This window comes from Sturnus vulgaris, chromosome 33 (genome assembly GCF_052056855.1).
Source record: "Sturnus vulgaris isolate bStuVul1 chromosome 33, bStuVul1.hap1, whole genome shotgun sequence".
NCBI lineage: Eukaryota > Metazoa > Chordata > Aves > Passeriformes > Sturnidae > Sturnus > Sturnus vulgaris.
In genome coordinates this window covers 65,909-88,840 of record NC_142275.1, presented here as the reverse complement: position 1 = coordinate 88,840, position 22,932 = coordinate 65,909, and the positions used below count along the sequence as shown (strand labels likewise).

General features: G+C 44.6%; 4 long non-coding RNA genes across 8 annotated transcripts; 2 read left to right on the top strand and 2 right to left on the bottom strand.

Annotated features, from left to right (window-relative positions):
* Positions 1 to 1,945: 1,945 nt before the first annotated feature.
* LOC148220626 (uncharacterized) lies at positions 1,946 to 9,254 on the top strand. Of its 3 annotated transcripts, XR_015798704.1 has the most exons (7): positions 1,992 to 2,438; positions 3,101 to 3,199; positions 5,385 to 5,594; positions 6,003 to 6,099; positions 6,236 to 6,372; positions 8,004 to 8,197; positions 9,054 to 9,254. It is a non-coding gene; the product is annotated as an uncharacterized LOC148220626 (long non-coding RNA). The 3 variants fall into 3 exon arrangements; XR_015798703.1 differs by having other exon boundaries at positions 1,946 to 2,438; positions 8,004 to 9,254; XR_015798705.1 differs by lacking the exons at positions 8,004 to 8,197; positions 9,054 to 9,254 and adding an exon at positions 6,959 to 7,947 and having other exon boundaries at positions 1,989 to 2,438.
* Positions 4,044 to 6,347, bottom strand: LOC148220627 (uncharacterized). The gene is made up of 2 exons (XR_015798706.1): positions 6,218 to 6,347; positions 4,044 to 4,511 (listed from the first exon to the last, which is right to left on the bottom strand). It is a non-coding gene; the product is annotated as an uncharacterized LOC148220627 (long non-coding RNA).
* A 4,971-nt stretch (positions 9,255 to 14,225) lies between the features above and the next one.
* LOC148220624 (uncharacterized) lies at positions 14,226 to 21,534 on the top strand. 3 transcript variants are annotated; one of them, XR_015798700.1, is made up of 7 exons: positions 14,226 to 14,718; positions 15,381 to 15,479; positions 17,665 to 17,874; positions 18,283 to 18,379; positions 18,516 to 18,652; positions 20,285 to 20,478; positions 21,334 to 21,534. It is a non-coding gene; the product is annotated as an uncharacterized LOC148220624 (long non-coding RNA). The 3 variants fall into 3 exon arrangements; XR_015798699.1 differs by having other exon boundaries at positions 20,285 to 21,534; XR_015798701.1 differs by having other exon boundaries at positions 19,240 to 21,534.
* On the bottom strand, positions 16,324 to 18,627 carry LOC148220625 (uncharacterized). Its single transcript, XR_015798702.1, has 2 exons — positions 18,498 to 18,627; positions 16,324 to 16,791 (listed from the first exon to the last, which is right to left on the bottom strand). It is a non-coding gene; the product is annotated as an uncharacterized LOC148220625 (long non-coding RNA).
* Positions 21,535 to 22,932: the final 1,398 nt, after the last annotated feature.

The following is a 22,932-nucleotide window of genomic DNA, read 5'->3' as shown; positions in this document are numbered from 1 at the left end:
GGGCGGGACAATGCATGAAAAATGGGGGGAATAATTCAGAGAGAAATGGGGGCAAATATCAGTGAGAAATGGGGGGGAAAATCAGGAAATATCCATGAAAATTGGGGGAAACATCCATGAAAAATGGCGGAAAAAATCAGTGAGAAATGGGGAAAAATGGGGAAAAAGCAGTGATAAATGGGGGGAAAAAATCAGTGAGAAATGGGGAAAAATGGGGAAAAAATCCACGAAAAATGGGTGGAAAAATCCATGAAAAATGGGGGAAAAAAATCAGTGAGAAATGGGGAAAACATCATGGTGAAATGGGGAAAAAATCAGAGAGAAATGGGGAAAAATCATTGAGAAATGGGGGATAAAAATCAGTGAGAAATGGGGGGAAAATGGGGAAAAACATCAGTGAGAAATGGGGAAAAAATCTTTGATAAATTGGGGCAAAAATCATAGAGAAATGGGGAAAAAAATCAGTGAGAAATGGGGAAAATTTGGGAAAAATCCACGAAAATTGCGGGAAAAAACGCATGAAAAATTGGGGAAAAAATCAGTGAGAAATGGGGAAAAATCAGTCAGAAATGGGTCGTAAATATCAGTGAGAAATGGGGAAAAAAATCAGTGAGAAATGGAGAAAAATCGGGAAAAATCCACGAAAATTGCGGGAAAAAATGCATGAAAAATTGGGGCAAAAATCAGAAATGGGGGGGGGAAATGCAGGAAAAATGGGGGGAAAATTTAGAGAAAAATGGGGCCAAAAATCAGTGAGAAATGGGGGGGAAAATCGGGAAATATCCATGAAAATTGGGGGAAACATCCATGAGGAATGGGGGGAAAAATCTGTGAGAGACGGGGAAAAATGGGGAGGAAATCCAGGAAAAATAGGGGGAAAAATCCATGAAAAATGGGGGGAAAATCAGTGAGAAATGGGGAAAAAAACAGTGAGAAATGGGGAAAAATCAGTCAGAAATGGGGGGGAAAAATCAGTCAGAAATGGGGGGTAAAAATCAGTCAGAAATGGGGGAAAAAATCAGTGAGAAATGGGGAAAAAATCAATGAAAAATGGCGGGAAAAATCAGATTGGTGATCGATAGCTAATGCATGCCTATGGATTAGATCGGCGATCGATTGATCGCGACTACCGATCGATTATATCGGCGATCGATTGATCGCGCCTGCCGATCGATTATATCGGCGATCGATTGCCAATGCCTGCCGATCGATTATATCGGCGATCGATTGCTCATGCCTGCCCATCGATTATATCGGCGATCGATTGCTAATGCCTGCCGATCGATTATATCGGCGATCGATTGATCGCGCCTGCCGATCGATTAGATCGGCGATCGATTGCTAATGCCTGCCGATCGATTAGATCGGCGATCGTTTGATCGTGCCTGCCGATCGATTAGATCGGCGATCGATTGATCGCGCCTGCCGATCGATTAGATCGGCGATCGATTGCTCATGCCTGCCGATCGATTGCTAATGCACACTATTTGCACACTCCTTGCACACCCTTTGCACTCATACAGAGGCAGGAGGTTTCTCAGTTCTGGTCGGGGTTTTTTGGGGCGTTCATTCCGGGGGATTTCCTCAAGGATTGGGACACTCCTTGATTCCATCCCTTGCCTGTCTCCCAAGCGCCACCCTGTGGGCAGAGCGCGGTACTGCGCGCCTGCCTCTCCCAAGATGGCGGCTCGGGTGTCGCTCCCCGACCTTCTAACTCTGGCTGCAAAAGGAGGGTGGCACAGCAAGGAGCCCGCTCGCTCTAGTGGGATGCCTGCGCACGACGCCGACACCGATCCCACGGGTGCGATTTTCGGCGGCGTTTCCAATCGTGCGGACATCTCCTTCAGCCCGCTTCGGCCCGGGGAAGAGGGGCGGGGCCGCCAGCGATGGTCCCGGCGCAGCCCGGGCAGGCTCGGGGCGGAGCCGGGGCTTGGCGAGGCGGGGCACGGAGGTCCCGGGGACGGGACCGGGCGGGGCCGGGGCGGTGCTTTAGGGGCGGTCCCCAGTGGTCCCGGGCGGCACCGGGGCCGGGGCCGGGTGATCCCGGAGCGGTACCGAGCTGTGCTGGGGACGGTGCTGCAGGGGCGGTGCCGGGCCCGCCTCAGGGTGATTGAATGCCCAGAAATCGCCTCCTCTGCCCCGTGCTCACACTGAGCTGCGGGCTGCAGCGTGCTGTCGGAGCTCCGCACACAGCACGGATTTGGGCTTCCCCTCCTCTCAAACCCTCTCCCCCTTCTTCCTCCTCCTCATCTTCCTCTTTGTCCTCTGTCACTGCTGAGGCTCTGGAAAGAACTGAAATTCTGCAGGGAGAGATGTCCTCTCGTGGCCCCAGGGACTGCCTCGGCACGGGCCAGGAGCGCCTCCGGCCCCTGCCTTCTCCTGCTTGAAAAGATCACCTGGAGCCCGAGCTCGGGGGGGTGAAATCAGCTGAAATCCAGGTAACTCTGTCAAGTGCCCCCCAGGGACATCGGCGGGGCTGGGGGATGAGGGTTTGAAACAGCAAATTCTTTGGAATATACACCTGTCCCCGTGCCGATGCTGCTGGGCTTCCTGCCACAGTATATCCCCACTCCATGAGGCGCTGTGAGGTTATGGCAGTGGGAATTGAGCAGGGAATTCGGGGCTATGGGCATAATTCACGGGAGCTAGCAAAGCTGACAGCGAACCCCAAATCGGGGCACAGCACAGAGAGCAATCTGTGTGCTGCCCTGTCAGCTCAAGCCCCTGGGCTGGGAAGTATTGGGAGTTAAATGTATGGAATTACACAAATCACAGCAACTGGCATCACCCAGAGGGACAATCCAAGGCCCAAACAATTCCTCCACAGTCCACTCTGGGAAAAACACCCTGTGCCTGCCAGGAGCTCTGACCCTGCTTTTCCTACCAGCTCCTGAGCAGTGTCAGGGCCACCACGACGCCTTTAAAATCCAGATAAACCCCAAATCCTACACAGTGATTAATCCAAAGAAAGTACTGAATTGTTGTCATTAAAAGCTCAAAACTCATTAAGAATTCTATGACAACAGTGTAATGGACTCCCAGGAACCTCATGAATTCTCTCAGTTTCATTTTTGTGTATTTTTACTCCCTCATTTGGCAGCTTGTAAAACTTATCCTGGAATTCAGAGGTCAAGCAGGATCGACTTTGGATTGACCTTCACCTCTGTTCCCACTTTGTGCAAACACAACTCGTGCCCAGGTGGGTGAACTCATCACCTCAGCTTTTCACTCCAGAGTATCCCCTCCTTATTTCCCTGTAGATGAACTCAGATCCACTCCTCACCTCCACTGGTCATCCAAGCGTCCATTCTGTTCCCCACAGGCCCTGGTGGCCCCAGGGAGCTCCCTTGGCCTTTCTCCTGCCCCTCTGCAGCCCGAGGTCGCTACACAAACAGTTCTTGTGTCCCCTCTAAATGACCCCGGGTTTTCTGCTCAATGAATGGCATGACCCGTGCCCACTGCTCATGATTCACCCAACCAAAATCAAGAGCAAATGTTGCTTGGGCTTTAAGAACTTGAAATAACTCTGAAGCAAAAGAAATCACCTTTTTCTTCTGGTTTTTATTTTTATTTTTTCATTTAAGATGCTGGACTTGCCTCTGTGGATGTGTGCTGAGCTCTCACTGCAGGGGACTGTCAGGCCTGAATGGCTGTGAGTTCGTGTTCTTCTCAGTAGGGAATCAGAAATTATTCTTAGACCATAGAATTGTTTTCTGAAACCTTTCCCCTTTCCTCTTTGTGCCTTTGAATTTTTCAGCGGTTCCCTGTTGTCACTTCCCCTGCCTGACTTCTGTGCAGCTCCTAGCTGGGAAAAACTGGGAAAACTTAGGGGGTACAGAGGTGGAATTTTTGGCTGGATTTTTCTAACATTTCTAATTTTGCTGAACTTATTTCCCCAGTGAGAAGAGCACGAACTCACAGCCATGCAGGCCTGACAGTCACTGCGGGAAATCTGACACAGTATTAATAAGTAACCTTTCCTGAGAGCAGTCACCACCCCAGTCCTCCAGCCTTGTCAAATGTTTGCAATGAATGGAGCCAAGTTCTAATCCTTAATCTAAATTTATGTCAGCTTTTGTTAGAAAGATACCGGACAGTAAATCATACAAGAGAATTTTAAAATTGCACAAAGAATAACAGGCCCAGACCAAACCCAACCACCCCCATCAGTGCTCCACCCCAATTCTGGGAGAAACAGTGATACAGTTTATAAATACTCTCCTTCCACACTATTCAGTCCTTCACCGCACATCCCCAGAGAGGAGTCCCTCAGACCTTGCTCCCCTGAACACCAGGAGAGCTGGAGTTTCACCCAGATCCCACATTCCCATGGCAGTTAATCCCAGCAGGGAGGCAAAGAGGAACCCTGCATCCTCTGACATAGCCCACAGCACGGGCAGCACCAGGAGCCCTCCAGGCTCAGACCTCTGGTGCTGAAGCCTCTGGGCTTTGGCTGATCAAACACCACAGCTCTTGGCAAAGATGGCAGGAGAGTCGTGATTCTTCCTGTCCTAAAAGAGAGGAGGAAAAGAAAATTAAGTCGACTGCAGAAGGATTCCAGCTCTCACACTTCTGGGGGGGGGAGAGGGAGGGGGAAGTGATTTGCCTAATTTCCACTGAAATCAGAGGTAAATGGTTCTAATCTGTATCCTTGGAAATCTGCAATTAGATATTTCGTCAACACTGGATTTAGTCTATTAAAAGCTGTACATTTTTCCCTCAACCATACTTTATGCATACTAGAGAAATAAATTTGCACGTTTTCTGGCTTTTCTGACATTTCCTGGCTTTTTAATCCTAGTCTTTGCCTTCTGAAAAGCATTAATTGACTCAATTTTCACTCATGACAAATCCACCTGGTTTTTAAAATATGAGATTTTACATTCATAGCGACAGAATTTTCATTGACATTTAAACTTGACTGAAAAATGTGCATGATTTCTACCGTGTTACCCTGAATGAGAACTCTATCTGTCAATTTAAATAACTTTCACTCTTTTCTTATTCATCATACAGCTTTTATCCCTTCAGATACCTTTGCTTTCTATCTATATTGTACAGCAAACCTCCACAACTTTAACTTTTCCATCTTTTCTGAGACATGTTTTCTTGTATTTCAATTACCAGTGGCCTGGCGTTTCATTTGCTCTGGCTTTCTTTGTGACTTTTGTTACCTTATTTAGCCCACGAAAACACCCACAGGGAATATAACCACAGCAGCTTATCAGAGCTGTAAAATTGAGGCTACATTTCTGATGTGCAATATGCTCTTGCAGTACCTTCACGAGGGCATTCTGCATACAGCAGGAGAATATTTACTGATGTACTAGTGCAATAATGACCCACCTGCCTCTGCTCCTCTCTGGGGCACTTTCTGTCTGTAGGGATTGGAATTAACGACAGTCTCTCTGTGCTGCCTGATGTCAGAGCTGAGAAAGGTGTCGAGGATATATAAGAGTCGTGAGACTTGCCAGAAAGGAAGAGGGAGAAGGATACTCCAGAGCCAGATGCAAGCGTGGAATTGTTGCATGCACACTTCCTGCTAACCAAGAGGGCTTGCTGGCTTCTCCAGTTAGATCTGTGACCACAAAAAGGTAAATACTTTGCCTTTTTTCTTACTTTCCCTGCAGTGTAAAAGATGCGCCTTTAGAAAAGCACTATATCCCCTATTATTAATCAAGAGCATTTTTTCAGGAAAAGACTAAGACAGCTTTAAAGTAAACTGCACTGGGGACCAGAATTTGAGACTGGGATATGTCAGGAAACGCAAATCAGAGATAAGGGATAGGATTGAAACTACTGGATGGAAAATGAGCATTTACTGCTGAGAGCCATATTTCTGAAACTGAATTGTGTCACTAAACTTGAAGGGATCATTTTTCTCACTCTAGCTTGTGAAAAAGACTAATTGCTCTTGATTTAGGACAGAATGGGCATCGGTGATAGGATGTGCTGAAGAGTATTTGGGTTAGCTTTCAGTTTTGAATCACTGTTCTTTTCAGAAAGTTTGGAAGGGAAGATGCACAACCTGAAGTTGTCAGTTTTCTTCATTGCACTTTCTGTCACTCTGAGCTGTTTGGAAGCTACACCTATTGAGGGGTGAGTGACAAATAATCATGTTTATTTCTTTTTAGGGAAAAAGGTGTTCAGATTATTGCATGAGTTGCTTTTGCTTTCATGTCTTAAATAATATAAAAATAGAGTTATTCAAGCTCACTGTTTTATTGTTGTTCAGAGATTACTGTCTCTGGCTGATGATCTATCTGATGGTACTTCCAAGAGACAAGGATGGATGTTGCCTGTAATGTCACACAATACACTCTCAGGACTCAGTGAGGAAATGCCAGAACAACCAGCAGCAAAGACAAAAAGGTATTGATTTTCCTTGTTTCTTCCAGCCATATCAGATTGAATCATGAAGCAAACTTTGTTCCAGTGATATCCTGCTATTTGAGAGACTTTGCTTCTGCTTTTTTCCCTCAGGAAAAAAAAAAAAAAAGATATTAAAATATCCTTCTACTAAACAGAGCTTTCCTATAAGCATAAAGATCAGCTTTTCTGTAACAAAAAGATCAAAGCATTTAGGGTCGAAAGTGAAATCCAGGGACTTTGTTTCAAATCATTTGATCATTTTACGATTATAAACTTTCTTAAATTAAAGAGGCTGCAAACTCTACATTACCTTGTGAAGAAAGGTGCATTTTGCAAGCGCCTTCCTTTTTAAAAAGTTCATCAGATTTCCAAGCCTGGAGGGGAAAGAAAAGAAAACATACCCTTCTTAATAATACTGCAGCTCTACTGGAATGGAATTATTTTATGGTAAAAATGCTTTCAGTAATTAAGCAATTTTAAAATCACATAATTAAATATTAATCATAGGAAGAAGGAAAAGAAGAAATTGATTCTGAGAGAATTTCACTTGTCTGAAATATATTGTTATTTATAAATTCAATTTCAGGACCTCTGTGAGAACCAGTTGCTATTTGAACCTTGTGTGGTAAGGACTTGAATAAAACCAAAAGAAATATCCATGAAAGTCAATGGGAGGTTATATAAAGCCCTATGCAACAATTTTCTTGTAATGCAATTACACATTTAAAATATTAATTGCTTAAGAACTGCTGCCTATCTACTAATCAAGAACCTGTATAAGACAGACATTCCTTTCATAGCTGCCTTTCCTCTGGTATTATTAGATCAATACAAATAACTTCAAAAGGTTATATGACATTTTAGATGATAGATTTAATAATCAGTAAGCAAAGGAACACATTGGTAACTGCTCAGAGTTTGAAACTGGGATATAGCTGCTCTTCACAGTAAATTTTAGCCACAAAGTGATATCTAATTCATGCCATATCAGCATGAAGAAGTCCAAGAAAATATGCAACAACTCAGTAGGCAATCTCTGCGAGCAAGTATTTCTGTTTGAAGGAAGAACACAGTAATCTAAGAAACAAGTCTGAAAACCCAAGCTAACCATTACATTGCAATTTAAAAAAAACCCTCGTGCTACATAGGTTTTACGTGGAGTTCTGTAAATGATCTGTCGGTTCAGATCATAAAATGTTATTTCTAGATACGGATCCTTCCTCGGACACTCTTTAAAGTATCATTCAGCAAAGGATTTTCTCTCACCACAACAGAACTTTCAATTTGCTGGTGTTTCAAAAGAGATGTGGCAGGTTTTTTTTTTTAGATGAAACCTCTGTTTAGTCAGAGTTTAGTTAGGGTTTAGTCATGATGATTTAGTATTTCTTAAAAGACTCTGATTGATTTCATGATGCCAAAACCAGTATGGATAGAAGACTGAAGTCAGGAATCACGATGGTCTCCTTGGGTTTAAAAAGCTTTAATGGTGTTTCAAGACATTTGTATGAGACCTGGTTTGTTTTTTCTTACCCTTTTATTCAATCAAAAAAAAAAAAAAAAAAAAAAAGCCTTGATCCATCACTGCTGCTGTGATGTGTGACAAATGCCTGTCCTCCCTCCACGTGGAACAGGTGAGAGGTGGAACTGAAGCCCAAAGAGTTTTCTGCCCACTGATAATACGTGAGCCGTATTGGGAATTCTCTGCAGAATGGCAACAGTTGTTCTTGAATGTGGCCATGAGGGGAGTGGAACATGGCAGCCCGGGTCTGAGAAGGTGCAGTGCCAGAAGGAGAAGCTTTGAAATGTTAAATCAGGATTGATTCAGGTGACTCGCGACCGCGTGCTGTGCCCAGGTCCCTGGTAGAAATACTGTGCAGGGAAAAGCCAGAGCTGCCTGTGCTATGAGCTGAATTTTTTAGGGGGGGGGGGGGGGGGCGGTGTGTGAAATAAGAATGAGGTGCAAATGAGGGAATTGCTTGTGTGTGTGAATATTCTTGTCCTAAAGGAGCGCTGCCCGGTGCTCCTCCCTTCCTGTGCCCCTCTCCTGGTGAGCCTCTGTCCTGCTGGCCGTGCCTCTCTGTCTCCGTGCCTGTGCTGCTCCTTGCCCGTCTTTGCCCGCCCCGCACGGGCTGTGCTCGCTTCCTCTCTGGCTCCTGGGTTCCCTCTTTGTCATGGTACCCCTCAGTCCTTGCTGTGTGTTTGGCACTCTCTGTCTTTTCTCCGTCCTTCTCTGTGCCTCTGTGGTGCTCCCTGTGCCGTTGTTTCCCGTGGGATCCTTGTGTCCCGGTCACTGTCTGTCCTAGGGTGATGTTATGGTGTTTCTATCTCCAATCATGTGTCCTGATTATGTTTGGTATTATGTCCTGTGCTTCCAGGACTGACTCTGAGAGTGAAGCTTTGTTTTGTCTTGTTATCAGCCGGCTCACCTCCCCCATGGTCTATGTTTAGGAGAGGTTTTAGCTCGGTTTGCTTGCCTGCTTGCTTGCTTGCTTGCTTGCTTGCCTGCTTGCTTGCTTCTGCCTCTTTTTCTTTCCTTCGCTTTGCCCTTGCTTTTTTCTTATTAGTTAGTTCAGCTAGGCAGTCCAACTTTTTCCCTGGACTGTTTTCTCTTCCACCCCGTCCCCTCCCTCTCCTGGATACCATCTGAACCTGTTCCGGACGGGGACCTGGGAAACCCCAAGAAACACCGGGAGTCTACACTCTGTCACCTGCAGCAGCCATTCCCAAGCGCCAGAGACTGATAACTGGGCGACCACTCGCCAGAGAGACTGAACTCGTCATCCCTTCAGAACGGTGAAAGAGTTTTTTGTCAGCTGGCGTTGTCTTTTTTCCCTGTGCTGGGGAGTGTCTTGCTTGTTAAATAAAGAGGTTTTTTTCTCCCACTCTTCTCCGAGGAAATTCTTCCCGAACCCGGTGGGGTGGGGGGGAGGAGTCGTGGGGTTTGCTGTCTGGGGGCTCCTTCTGGAGGTTTTCCCCCAAATTTGCCCAAAACCAGGACACTGTCCCTGTTCATTTTTAATCCCTCCCTCTTGTGCTGCCCATCCAGCATGCCAGGGGTTTCTTTTCGTTTTTTGGTTATTTTTCGTTTTCATTTTTCTTCTTCTTTTTTTTTTTTAGGGGGGGTTCCATTTCATCGTGCACCTTGATGTTGATTTTCTTCCCTTGTCCTCTCTGCTGCCCCTCCTCCTTTCTGCCCCTTGTCCCCTGTGTCTGCAGGGCTGGGGAGGAACTTCAGCCCTTGTGGGGGTTGCCCTCCCTTTTCTGGTGTCAGCAGAGTCACTTTCTGTGGGATGGACACATGGGAGGGGTTGCAGTCAAGTGCCCTGCTGCTGTCCAGGGCAGTTGGAGTCGTTCTGTGCCTTCTTTGGGGTGAGGAAAAAAGGCTGAGGGGGGCTCCGACGTGGTTTGGGGCACCCCAAGGTCCCTGGGAAAGGGAGCCGGGCTGCGCTGGAGGAGCAGGTGAGTCGGGCATGGGGGGGGGGTCATGGTGGGTGCCAGAACATTGAGAGGGAGGGGTGGGTGTAGAATGCATGAAAAACAGAACCTTAAAAAACAGCTAAATATAGTCTAAAAGGAATGTTTTATTGGTTTGTGTTTGGATAGAGGTAGGGTTTTTTTATAGATACTGTAAATAGAAAAGAAAAGATAAAGAATAAAAATATAGAAGCAAATATAAGAAACCAATATATAAATATATTACATTACATTATATTTTGTTATGAAAATAGAAATATATAAATATTTAGACTTTAAAAGGAATTTTTTATTGTTTTTTATTTGGTTAGAGGAGGGTTTTTAATAAAGAATATAAATAATATAGGCAAAAATATACAAATATGCAAAAATAGATACTGACATAAAATTATTATAACTATATATGCATATATATATGTAAGTATAAATCTATAGAAATAAATATAAATATAAAATACATGTATGTAGTATGTAATAGAAATAATTGATCGATTTTAATATGTTATATTAAATAGTATGTTATAATAGAATGTAAATAGCATCTAGTATATTAATATACTAGTAAAAAATACATTAAATAGTATATAAATATAGAATACACAATATAGACATATAAATCTACAGATATAAATATGAAAACTAAATAGAAAAATATATTCAAATAGAATTTAAAATAATCGAGTTTTTTGTTTCTATTTGGTTAGAGGCAGAGCTTTTAAAGAAATAATATTAAAAACTATGAACCTCCAAATATAGATGGATATAGATAAAATAGAAATACCATTAGTAATATAAATCTATGTATATAATGAATAATAAAATAATATTGTATATATGATAAATAGAATAGCAATTAAATTGAATATATGAAATATGTCTAGATTATGACTATAAATTAAATATTAAAAAATAGATGATTTCTATATATAAAAGGGTTTTTTTTTCATTTGGTCAGAGGCAGGGCATTTTTAGTTTGGGTCGGGGTTTTTTTGGGGCGTTCATTGAGAGGATTTTATGACGGGTGGGGACTCTGGTGCTTGGAACTCTCTCCCTTCTCTGTCTGTCCCTGACAGGGCGGCAGTGCCGGGCTGAGTTGGGCGGCAGTGCTGCCGCCGTGTGGACACAGGCGGGTACTGCACCGTGCCCCTCTCAGGATGGCGGAAGGGCCCGCGGGCCGGGACCCAGCCCTGCGGCAGCGCTCAAGATGGCGGCCTCTCTAGGACCCCGGCGGATAGGCGTCTACATAAAACGCCTGCCCGCGCCCGCCGCGCCCTCACGCCCGCGGCACCGCGAACCGCGCGGCCGTTGTCGGCACGCTCTGAAACGTCCGGGAAAATTGGCGGCAAGCGGATCGGCGTCGGCGATGTAATCAGGCATCTTATGCCTACAGACCGGGGTCCTGATTTTTTCCCGCCCTTTCTGCCGCCATTTTGGGAAGGTCAGGCGGGGTGCCCCCGAGCCGCCATTTTGAGAGTCCCGACACACTCAAAATGGCGACCGCCATAAGACCCCGGCGGATAGGCGTCTACATAAAACGCCTGCCCGCGCCCGCCGGCGCCCTCACGCCCGCGGCACCGCGGACCGCGCGGCCGTTGTCGGCACGCTCTGAAACGTCCGGGAAAATTGGCGGCGAGCGGATCGGCGTCGGCGATGTAATCAGGCATCTTATGCCTACACACCGGGGTCCTGATTTTTTCCCGCCCTTTCTGCCGCCATTTTGGGAAGGTCAGGCGGGGTGCCGCCCGAGCCGCCATTTTGAGAGTGCGGACACGCTCAAGATGGCGGCCTCTCTAGGACCCCGGCGGATAGGCGTCTACATAAAACGCCTGTCCGCGTTCGCCGGCATAAAAATAAATATGCAGAAATATAAACATAGACATAAACATGCACAAACGTAAACCTGCATAGATATAAACATAAACATAAACATAAACATAAACATAAACATAAACATAAACATAAACATAAACATAAACATAAACATGCATAAACATAAACATGCAAAACAATAACAATAACAATAAATATAAATATAAACATAAATAGAAATAGAAATACAAACATTTAAAAAATCAGTGAGAAATGGGGTAAAATCAGTGAGAAATGGGGGGGAAAAACCATGAAAAATGATGGAAAAATCAGAGAGAAATGGGGGAAAAATCGGTGAGGAATGGGGAAAAAGATCAACGAAAAATTGGGAAAAATCAGTCAGAAGTGGGGGATAAAAATCAGTGAGAAATGGGGGGAAAAGTCGGTGAGAAATGGGGAAAAAAATCAGTGATTAATGGGCGGGACAATGCATGAAAAATGGGGGGAATAATTCAGAGAGAAATGGGGGCAAATATCAGTGAGAAATGGGGGGGAAAATCAGGAAATATCCATGAAAATTGGGGGAAACATCCATGAAAAATGGCGGAAAAAATCAGTGAGAAATGGGGAAAAATGGGGAAAAAGCAGTGATAAATGGGGGAAAAAAATCAGTGAGAAATGGGGAAAAATGGGGAAAAAATCCACGAAAAATGGGTGGAAAAATCCATGAAAAATGGGGGAAAAAAATCAGTGAGAAATGGGGAAAACATCATGGTGAAATGGGGAAAAAATCAGAGAGAAATGGGGAAAAATCATTGAGAAATGGGGGATAAAAATCAGTGAGAAATGGGGGGAAAATGGGGAAAAACATCAGTGAGAAATGGGGAAAAAATCTTTGATAAATTGGGGCAAAAATCATAGAGAAATGGGGAAAAAAATCAGTGAGAAATGGGGAAAATTTGGGAAAAATCCACGAAAATTGCGGGAAAAAACGCATGAAAAATTGGGGAAAAAATCAGTGAGAAATGGGGAAAAATCAGTCAGAAATGGGTCGTAAATATCAGTGAGAAATGGGGAAAAAAATCAGTGAGAAATGGAGAAAAATCGGGAAAAATCCACGAAAATTGCGGGAAAAAATGCATGAAAAATTGGGGCAAAAATCAGAAATGGGGGGGGGAAATGCAGGAAAAATGGGGGGAAAATTTAGAGAAAAATGGGGCCAAAAATCAGTGAGAAATGGGGGGGAAAATCGGGAAATATCCATGAAAATTGGGGGAAACATCCATGAGGAATGGGGGGAAAAATCTGTGAGAGACGGGGAAAAATGGGGAGGAAATCCAGGAAAAATAGGGGGAAAAATCCATGAAAAATGGGGGGAAAATCAGTGAGAAATGGGGAAAAAAACAGTGAGAAATGGGGAAAAATCAGTCAGAAATGGGGGGGAAAAATCAGTCAGAAATGGGGGGTAAAAATCAGTCAGAAATGGGGGAAAAAATCAGTGAGAAATGGGGAAAAAATCAATGAAAAATGGCGGGAAAAATCAGATTGGTGATCGATAGCTAATGCATGCCTATGGATTAGATCGGCGATCGATTGATCGCGACTACCGATCGATTATATCGGCGATCGATTGATCGCGCCTGCCGATCGATTATATCGGCGATCGATTGCCAATGCCTGCCGATCGATTATATCGGCGATCGATTGCCAATGCCTGCCGATCGATTATATCGGCGATCGATTGCTAATGCCTGCCCATCGATTATATCGGCGATCGATTGCTCATGCCTGCCCATCGATTATATCGGCGATCGATTGCTCATGCCTGCCGATCGATTATATCGGCGATCGATTGCTAATGCCTGCCGATCGATTATATCGGCGATCGATTGATCGCGCCTGCCGATCGATTAGATCGGCGATCGTTTGATCGTGCCTGCCGATCGATTAGATCGGCGATCGATTGATCGTGCCTGCCGATCGATTAGATCGGCGATCGATTGCTAATGCCTGCCGATCGATTAGATCGGCGATCGATTGATCGCGCCTGCCGATCGATTAGATCGGCGATCGATTGCTCATGCCAGCCGATCGATTGCTAATGCACACTATTTGCACACTCCTTGCACACCCTTTGCACTCATACAGAGGCAGGAGGTTTCTCAGTTCTGGTCGGGGTTTTTTGGGGCGTTCATTCCGGGGGATTTCCTCAAGGATTGGGACACTCCTTGATTCCATCCCTTGCCTGTCTCCCAAGCGCCACCCTGTGGGCAGAGCGCGGTACTGCGCGCCTGCCTCTCCCAAGATGGCGGCTCGGGTGTCGCTCCCCGACCTTCTAACTCTGGCTGCAAAAGGAGGGTGGCACAGCAAGGAGCCCGCTCGCTCTAGTGGGATGCCTGCGCACGACGCCGACACCGATCCCACGGGTGCGATTTTCGGCGGCGTTTCCAATCGTGCGGACATCTCCTTCAGCCCGCTTCGGCCCGGGGAAGAGGGGCGGGGCCGCCAGCGATGGTCCCGGCGCAGCCCGGGCAGGCTCGGGGCGGAGCCGGGGCTTGGCGAGGCGGGGCACGGAGGTCCCGGGGACGGGACCGGGCGGGGCCGGGGCGGTGCTTTAGGGGCGGTCCCCAGTGGTCCCGGGCGGCACCGGGGCCGGGGCCGGGTGATCCCGGAGCGGTACCGAGCTGTGCTGGGGACGGTGCTGCAGGGGCGGTGCCGGGCCCGCCTCAGGGTGATTGAATGCCCAGAAATCGCCTCCTCTGCCCCGTGCTCACACTGAGCTGCGGGCTGCAGCGTGCTGTCGGAGCTCCGCACACAGCACGGATTTGGGCTTCCCCTCCTCTCAAACCCTCTCCCCCTTCTTCCTCCTCCTCATCTTCCTCTTTGTCCTCTGTCACTGCTGAGGCTCTGGAAAGAACTGAAATTCTGCAGGGAGAGATGTCCTCTCGTGGCCCCAGGGACTGCCTCGGCACGGGCCAGGAGCGCCTCCGGCCCCTGCCTTCTCCTGCTTGAAAAGATCACCTGGAGCCCGAGCTCGGGGGGGTGAAATCAGCTGAAATCCAGGTAACTCTGTCAAGTGCCCCCCAGGGACATCGGCGGGGCTGGGGAATGAGGGTTTGAAACAGCAAATTCTTTGGAATATACACCTGTCCCCGTGCCGATGCTGCTGGGCTTCCTGCCACAGTATATCCCCACTCCATGAGGCGCTGTGAGGTTATGGCAGTGGGAATTGAGCAGGGAATTCGGGGCTATGGGCATAATTCACGGGAGCTAGCAAAGCTGACAGCGAACCCCAAATCGGGGCACAGCACAGAGAGCAATCTGTGTGCTGCCCTGTCAGCTCAAGCTCCTGGGCTGGGAAGTATTGGGAGTTAAATGTATGGAATTACACAAATCACAGCAACTGGCATCACCCAGAGGGACAATCCAAGGCCCAAACAATTCCTCCACAGTCCACTCTGGGAAAAACACCCTGTGCCTGCCAGGAGCTCTGACCCTGCTTTTCCTACCAGCTCCTGAGCAGTGTCAGGGCCACCACGACGCCTTTAAAATCCAGATAAACCCCAAATCCTACACAGTGATTAATCCAAAGAAAGTACTGAATTGTTGTCATTAAAAGCTCAAAACTCATTAAGAATTCTATGACAACAGTGTAATGGACTCCCAGGAACCTCATGAATTCTCTCAGTTTCATTTTTGTGTATTTTTACTCCCTCATTTGGCAGCTTGTAAAACTTATCCTGGAATTCAGAGGTCAAGCAGGATCGACTTTGGATTGACCTTCACCTCTGTTCCCACTTTGTGCAAACACAACTCGTGCCCAGGTGGGTGAACTCATCACCTCAGCTTTTCACTCCAGAGTATCCCCTCCTTATTTCCCTGTAGATGAACTCAGATCCACTCCTCACCTCCACTGGTCATCCAAGCGTCCATTCTGTTCCCCACAGGCCCTGGTGGCCCCGGGGAGCTCCCTTGGCCTTTCTCCTGCCCCTCTGCAGCCCGAGGTCGCTACACAAACAGTTCTTGTGTCCCCTCTAAATGACCCCGGGTTTTCTGCTCAATGAATGGCATGACCCGTGCCCACTGCTCATGATTCACCCAACCAAAATCAAGAGCAAATGTTGCTTGGGCTTTAAGAACTTGAAATAACTCTGAAGCAAAAGAAATCACCTTTTTCTTCTGGTTTTTATTTTTATTTTTTCATTTAAGATGCTGGACTTGCCTCTGTGGATGTGTGCTGAGCTCTCACTGCAGGGGACTGTCAGGCCTGAATGGCTGTGAGTTCGTGTTCTTCTCAGTAGGGAATCAGAAATTATTCTTAGACCATAGAATTGTTTTCTGAAACCTTTCCCCTTTCCTCTTTGTGCCTTTGAATTTTTCAGCGGTTCCCTGTTGTCACTTCCCCTGCCTGACTTCTGTGCAGCTCCTAGCTGGGAAAAACTGGGAAAACTTAGGGGGTACAGAGGTGGAATTTTTGGCTGGATTTTTCTAACATTTCTAATTTTGCTGAACTTATTTCCCCAGTGAGAAGAGCACGAACTCACAGCCATGCAGGCCTGACAGTCACTGCGGGAAATCTGACACAGTATTAATAAGTAACCTTTCCTGAGAGCAGTCACCACCCCAGTCCTCCAGCCTTGTCAAATGTTTGCAATGAATGGAGCCAAGTTCTAATCCTTAATCTAAATTTATGTCAGCTTTTGTTAGAAAGATACCGGACAGTAAATCATACAAGAGAATTTTAAAATTGCACAAAGAATAACAGGCCCAGACCAAACCCAACCACCCCCATCAGTGCTCCACCCCAATTCTGGGAGAAACAGTGATACAGTTTATAAATACTCTCCTTCCACACTATTCAGTCCTTCACCGCACATCCCCAGAGAGGAGTCCCTCAGACCTTGCTCCCCTGAACACCAGGAGAGCTGGAGTTTCACCCAGATCCCACATTCCCATGGCAGTTAATCCCAGCAGGGAGGCAAAGAGGAACCCTGCATCCTCTGACATAGCCCACAGCACGGGCAGCACCAGGAGCCCTCCAGGCTCAGACCTCTGGTGCTGAAGCCTCTGGGCTTTGGCTGATCAAACACCACAGCTCTTGGCAAAGATGGCAGGAGAGTCGTGATTCTTCCTGTCCTAAAAGAGAGGAGGAAAAGAAAATTAAGTCGACTGCAGAAGGATTCCAGCTCTCACACTTCTGGGGGGGGGAGAGGGAGGGGGAAGTGATTTGCCTAATTTCCACTGAAATCAGAGGTAAATGGTTCTAATCTGTATCCTTGGAAATCTGCAATTAGATATTTCGTCAACACTGGATTTAGTCTATTAAAAGCTGTACATTTTTCCCTCAACCATACTTTATGCATACTAGAGAAATAAATTTGCACGTTTTCTGGCTTTTCTGACATTTCCTGGCTTTTTAATCCTAGTCTTTGCCTTCTGAAAAGCATTAATTGACTCAATTTTCACTCATGACAAATCCACCTGGTTTTTAAAATATGAGATTTTACATTCATAGCGACAGAATTTTCATTGACATTTAAACTTGACTGAAAAATGTGCATGATTTCTACCGTGTTACCCTGAATGAGAACTCTATCTGTCAATTTAAATAACTTTCACTCTTTTCTTATTCATCATACAGCTTTTATCCCTTCAGATACCTTTGCTTTCTATCTATATTGTACAGCAAACCTCCACAACTTTAACTTTTCCATCTTTTCTGAGACATGTTTTCTTGTATTTCAATTACCAGTGGCCTGGCGTTTCATTTGCTCTGGCTTTCTTTGTGACTTTTGTTACCTTATTTAGCCCACGAAAACACCCACAGGGAATATAACCACAGCAGCTTATCAGAGCTGTAAAATTGAGGCTACATTTCTGATGTGCAATATGCTCTTGCAGTACCTTCACGAGGGCATTCTGCATACAGCAGGAGAATATTTACTGATGTACTAGTGCAATAATGACCCACCTGCCTCTGCTCCTCTCTGGGGCACTTTCTGTCTGTAGGGATTGGAATTAACGACAGTCTCTCTGTGCTGCCTGATGTCAGAGCTGAGAAAGGTGTCGAGGATATATAAGAGTCGTGAGACTTGCCAGAAAGGAAGAGGGAGAAGGATACTCCAGAGCCAGATGCAAGCGTGGAATTGTTGCATGCACACTTCCTGCTAACCAAGAGGGCTTGCTGGCTTCTCCAGTTAGATCTGTGACCACAAAAAGGTAAATACTTTGCCTTTTTTCTTACTTTCCCTGCAGTGTAAAAGATGCGCCTTTAGAAAAGCACTATATCCCCTATTATTAATCAAGAGCATTTTTTCAGGAAAAGACTAAGACAGCTTTAAAGTAAACTGCACTGGGGACCAGAATTTGAGACTGGGATATGTCAGGAAACGCAAATCAGAGATAAGGGATAGGATTGAAACTACTGGATGGAAAATGAGCATTTACTGCTGAGAGCCATATTTCTGAAACTGAATTGTGTCACTAAACTTGAAGGGATCATTTTTCTCACTCTAGCTTGTGAAAAAGACTAATTGCTCTTGATTTAGGACAGAATGGGCATCGGTGATAGGATGTGCTGAAGAGTATTTGGGTTAGCTTTCAGTTTTGAATCACTGTTCTTTTCAGAAAGTTTGGAAGGGAAGATGCACAACCTGAAGTTGTCAGTTTTCTTCATTGCACTTTCTGTCACTCTGAGCTGTTTGGAAGCTACACCTATTGAGGGGTGAGTGACAAATAATCATGTTTATTTCTTTTTAGGGAAAAAGGTGTTCAGATTATTGCATGAGTTGCTTTTGCTTTCATGTCTTAAATAATATAAAAATAGAGTTATTCAAGCTCACTGTTTTATTGTTGTTCAGAGATTACTGTCTCTGGCTGATGATCTATCTGATGGTACTTCCAAGAGACAAGGATGGATGTTGCCTGTAATGTCACACAATACACTCTCAGGACTCAGTGAGGAAATGCCAGAACAACCAGCAGCAAAGACAAAAAGGTATTGATTTTCCTTGTTTCTTCCAGCCATATCAGATTGAATCATGAAGCAAACTTTGTTCCAGTGATATCCTGCTATTTGAGAGACTTTGCTTCTGCTTTTTTCCCTCAGGAAAAAAAAAAAAAAAAGATATTAAAATATCCTTCTACTAAACAGAGCTTTCCTATAAGCATAAAGATCAGCTTTTCTGTAACAAAAAGATCAAAGCATTTAGGGTCGAAAGTGAAATCCAGGGACTTTGTTTCAAATCATTTGATCATTTTACGATTATAAACTTTCTTAAATTAAAGAGGCTGCAAACTCTACATTACCTTGTGAAGAAAGGTGCATTTTGCAAGCGCCTTCCTTTTTAAAAAGTTCATCAGATTTCCAAGCCTGGAGGGGAAAGAAAAGAAAACATACCCTTCTTAATAATACTGCAGCTCTACTGGAATGGAATTATTTTATGGTAAAAATGCTTTCAGTAATTAAGCAATTTTAAAATCACATAATTAAATATTAATCATAGGAAGAAGGAAAAGAAGAAATTGATTCTGAGAGAATTTCACTTGTCTGAAATATATTGTTATTTATAAATTCAATTTCAGGACCTCTGTGAGAACCAGTTGCTATTTGAACCTTGTGTGGTAAGGACTTGAATAAAACCAAAAGAAATATCCATGAAAGTCAATGGGAGGTTATATAAAGCCCTATGCAACAATTTTCTTGTAATGCAATTACACATTTAAAATATTAATTGCTTAAGAACTGCTGCCTATCTACTAATCAAGAACCTGTATAAGACAGACATTCCTTTCATAGCTGCCTTTCCTCTGGTATTATTAGATCAATACAAATAACTTCAAAAGGTTATATGACATTTTAGATGATAGATTTAATAATCAGTAAGCAAAGGAACACATTGGTAACTGCTCAGAGTTTGAAACTGGGATATAGCTGCTCTTCACAGTAAATTTTAGCCACAAAGTGATATCTAATTCATGCCATATCAGCATGAAGAAGTCCAAGAAAATATGCAACAACTCAGTAGGCAATCTCTGCGAGCAAGTATTTCTGTTTGAAGGAAGAACACAGTAATCTAAGAAACAAGTCTGAAAACCCAAGCTAACCATTACATTGCAATTTAAAAAAAACCCTCGTGCTACATAGGTTTTACGTGGAGTTCTGTAAATGATCTGTCGGTTCAGATCATAAAATGTTATTTCTAGATACGGATCCTTCCTCGGACACTCTTTAAAGTATCATTCAGCAAAGGATTTTCTCTCACCACAACAGAACTTTCAATTTGCTGGTGTTTCAAAAGAGATGTGGCAGGTTTTTTTTTTTAGATGAAACCTCTGTTTAGTCAGAGTTTAGTTAGGGTTTAGTCATGATGATTTAGTATTTCTTAAAAGACTCTGATTGATTTCATGATGCCAAAACCAGTATGGATAGAAGACTGAAGTCAGGAATCACGATGGTCTCCTTGGGTTTAAAAAGCTTTAATGGTGTTTCAAGACATTTGTATGAGACCTGGTTTGTTTTTTCTTACCCTTTTATTCAATCAAAAAAAAAAAAAAAAAAAAAAAGCCTTGATCCATCACTGCTGCTGTGATGTGTGACAAATGCCTGTCCTCCCTCCACGTGGAACAGGTGAGAGGTGGAACTGAAGCCCAAAGAGTTTTCTGCCCACTGATAATACGTGAGCCGTATTGGGAATTCTCTGCAGAATGGCAACAGTTGTTCTTGAATGTGGCCATGAGGGGAGTGGAACATGGCAGCCCGGGTCTGAGAAGGTGCAGTGCCAGAAGGAGAAGCTTTGAAATGTTAAATCAGGATTGATTCAGGTGACTCGCGACCGCGTGCTGTGCCCAGGTCCCTGGTAGAAATACTGTGCAGGGAAAAGCCAGAGCTGCCTGTGCTATGAGCTGAATTTTTTAGGGGGGGGGGGGGGGGCGGTGTGTGAAATAAGAATGAGGTGCAAATGAGGGAATTGCTTGTGTGTGTGAATATTCTTGTCCTAAAGGAGCGCTGCCCGGTGCTCCTCCCTTCCTGTGCCCCTCTCCTGGTGAGCCTCTGTCCTGCTGGCCGTGCCTCTCTGTCTCCGTGCCTGTGCTGCTCCTTGCCCGTCTTTGCCCGCCCCGCACGGGCTGTGCTCGCTTCCTCTCTGGCTCCTGGGTTCCCTCTTTGTCATGGTACCCCTCAGTCCTTGCTGTGTGTTTGGCACTCTCTGTCTTTTCTCCGTCCTTCTCTGTGCCTCTGTGGTGCTCCCTGTGCCGTTGTTTCCCGTGGGATCCTTGTGTCCCGGTCACTGTCTGTCCTAGGGTGATGTTATGGTGTTTCTATCTCCAATCATGTGTCCTGATTATGTTTGGTATTATGTCCTGTGCTTCCAGGACTGACTCTGAGAGTGAAGCTTTGTTTTGTCTTGTTATCAGCCGGCTCACCTCCCCCATGGTCTATGTTTAGGAGAGGTTTTAGCTCGGTTTGCTTGCCTGCTTGCTTGCTTGCTTGCTTGCTTGCCTGCTTGCTTGCTTCTGCCTCTTTTTCTTTCCTTCGCTTTGCCCTTGCTTTTTTCTTATTAGTTAGTTCAGCTAGGCAGTCCAACTTTTTCCCTGGACTGTTTTCTCTTCCACCCCGTCCCCTCCCTCTCCTGGATACCATCTGAACCTGTTCCGGACGGGGACCTGGGAAACCCCAAGAAACACCGGGAGTCTACACTCTGTCACCTGCAGCAGCCATTCCCAAGCGCCAGAGACTGATAACTGGGCGACCACTCGCCAGAGAGACTGAACTCGTCATCCCTTCAGAACGGTGAAAGAGTTTTTTGTCAGCTGGCGTTGTCTTTTTTCCCTGTGCTGGGGAGTGTCTTGCTTGTTAAATAAAGAGGTTTTTTTCTCCCACTCTTCTCCGAGGAAATTCTTCCCGAACCCGGTGGGGTGGGGGGGAGGAGTCGTGGGGTTTGCTGTCTGGGGGCTCCTTCTGGAGGTTTTCCCCCAAATTTGCCCAAAACCAGGACACTGTCCCTGTTCATTTTTAATCCCTCCCTCTTGTGCTGCCCATCCAGCATGCCAGGGGTTTCTTTTCGTTTTTTTGGTTATTTTTCGTTTTCATTTTTCTTCTTCTTTTTTTTTTTTAGGGGGGGTTCCATTTCATCGTGCACCTTGATGTTGATTTTCTTCCCTTGTCCTCTCTGCTGCCCCTCCTCCTTTCTGCCCCTTGTCCCCTGTGTCTGCAGGGCTGGGGAGGAACTTCAGCCCTTGTGGGGGTTGCCCTCCCTTTTCTGGTGTCAGCAGAGTCACTTTCTGTGGGATGGACACATGGGAGGGGTTGCAGTCAAGTGCCCTGCTGCTGTCCAGGGCAGTTGGAGTCGTTCTGTGCCTTCTTTGGGGTGAGGAAAAAAGGCTGAGGGGGGCTCCGACGTGGTTTGGGGCACCCCAAGGTCCCTGGGAAAGGGAGCCGGGCTGCGCTGGAGGAGCAGGTGAGTCGGGCATGGGGGGGGGGTCATGGTGGGTGCCAGAACATTGAGAGGGAGGGGTGGGTGTAGAATGCATGAAAAACAGAACCTTAAAAAACAGCTAAATATAGTCTAAAAGGAATGTTTTATTGGTTTGTGTTTGGATAGAGGTAGGGTTTTTTTATAGATACTGTAAATAGAAAAGATAAAGAATAAAAATATAGAAGCAAATATAAGAAACCAATATATAAATATATTACATTACATTATATTTTGTTATGAAAATAGAAATATATAAATATTTAGACTTTAAAAGGAATTTTTTATTGTTTTTTATTTGGTTAGAGGAGGGTTTTTAATAAAGAATATAAATAATATAGGCAAAAATATACAAATATGCAAAAATAGATACTGACATAAAATTATTATAACTATATATGCATATATATATGTAAGTATAAATCTATAGAAATAAATATAAATATAAAATACATGTATGTAGTATGTAATAGAAATAATTGATCGATTTTAATATGTTATATTAAATAGTATGTTATAATAGAATGTAAATAGCATCTAGTATATTAATATACTAGTAAAAAATACATTAAATAGTATATAAATATAGAATACACAATATAGACATATAAATCTACAGATATAAATATGAAAACTAAATAGAAAAATATATTCAAATAGAATTTAAAATAATCGAGTTTTTTGTTTCTATTTGGTTAGAGGCAGAGCTTTTAAAGAAATAATATTAAAAACTATGAACCTCCAAATATAGATGGATATAGATAAAATAGAAATACCATTAGTAATATAAATCTATGTATATAAT